The sequence below is a fragment of the Lipotes vexillifer genome, unplaced genomic scaffold (genome assembly GCF_000442215.2).
Source record: "Lipotes vexillifer unplaced genomic scaffold, Lipotes_vexillifer_v1.1 scaffold545, whole genome shotgun sequence".
In the NCBI taxonomy this organism is placed as follows: Eukaryota; Metazoa; Chordata; class Mammalia; order Artiodactyla; family Lipotidae; genus Lipotes; species Lipotes vexillifer.
Genome location: NW_006779129.1, coordinates 393,631 through 395,230, shown reverse-complemented (window position 1 = coordinate 395,230; position 1,600 = coordinate 393,631). Strand labels below are relative to the sequence as shown.

At 55.4% G+C, this 1,600-nt stretch overlaps 1 protein-coding gene across 2 annotated transcripts in view; it reads right to left on the bottom strand.

The window, feature by feature from the left end:
* Nucleotides 1-1,600, bottom strand: part of LSS (lanosterol synthase) — a 40,434-nt gene that overhangs the window by 37,247 nt on the left and 1,587 nt on the right. The gene's annotated exons all lie outside the window — the stretch shown is intronic.

Sequence of the window (1,600 nt, the reverse complement as noted above, 5' to 3'; positions counted from 1 at the left end):
CCCCCCCCCCCGCCCCTCCACCCTACCCCTGGCCTAGGCTCCATCAGCCACGTGCCCACGGCACAAGCACGCGGGGTCTCAGGCAGGTCCCAGCAACAACGTGTCATGGAATGGATGCCCAACTATGGCCAGAGGCATGAGAAGCCCCAGTAGACACACCCACACAGGCACACTCTGGAAAGGCAGACAGATATGGAGACAGCACAGAGGTTCACAGAAAAAAGCCCATCTACTTTCATAACAGGTATGATGCTGTCAAGACAGGGAAACACTCAAGCAGGAAGCAGAGCAGGTCTTCCCCATTTTACAGGCGAAGAAACTGAGGCACAGCCCCTAAGTGGTGGGGCTGGGGCTGGAGCCCAGGAAGTCCAACCTCAGAGTCAGTGATCACCGCAGTGATGCTCAATGCCACACAGGGCACACAGAGTCATGACCTCTGTGAGCATTTGCTAAATTAAAGCAGAAAAAGACAGGTCAAACTTCAGCCAGCCATGGAAGAACCCTGAGACGGCACCCCCAAACAGGCCAGTGTCCACCTGAGAAAGATGGTCTGTCCAGAGTCCAGAGGGAGAGAGGAAAGCCCCAACCTACAGCTGCAGAGGGCAGGTGGGGCAGCAGGCTGAGCCCAGAGCTACAGCAGCAAGCACAAACCAATGCAGTGTCCCCATGACCAATCACCCACTGAGTGCCTGGTGCCATGCACATGTGACCAAACCCAATTCCCATCATCGCCACATCACAGATGAGTCAGCCAAGGCATGGTGAAGTCCTGTCACCTTGCCCAGGGTCAGAGCAAGCCAGTGCAGTCCCTGCTTCCCCATGAAGATCCCTGGGAAAAGTCTCAACAGGCTCCAGGTCAGACCAAGGGAAGAAAGCCCAAAGACTTGCCCCCAAGGATCAGGCCCCTGGGTCCCTAGTCAGGAAGATACAAAGCTGTACAGTCCAGGAGGCAGCAGGGCTTGGAGTCAAAGCAGAGATGGGAGCTTGGTGGACTCCCAGTGCTAACTGCCACTAAAGGAAAAGGTCCTTCTGCATAAATTCAGGGAATTTTCCAGATTACAAAGCTGAGCATTTCTTTAGAGAAACATTCCCAGGATGCAAAACAGACTTGTCTAGCCAAACCAGTTCAGTACCCAAGGGCAACAACTGCAGTCCTCCTACAACTCACCAACCTGCACCTACAGGTCCCATCTGAGCTCTCCTGGCCAACACTTCAGGTGAGTTCACACACACAAGCTGCCTACAAAGGACTTAAAAGATTCCTGCCCACCTCTGCACCTTGGCATAGGCTAGGCCCTCCACTGATGCCCCTGCTCTGCACTGGGACTCAAGAGCCTCCCCTGGCCCCCAGATCACCCCCTGCTTCCTTTTTCAGAACGCTAGCTAGCTGGGCCTTCGCTCCCATCCCCTGGCAAAGACAGCAGGACAACTCAGGTACAGGGCAACCTCCCCAGCCCTTTTCTATGTGAGCTCCCGGTTTTTCACCTGTTCACGCATTCACACCTCAGACGTTCACCAAAGGCCCGAACCAGATCAAGCCGAGACGCCAAGGATGCCCCAGGGTGGCCTCGCCCACAGGCCACAACAGCACCTTCCTACC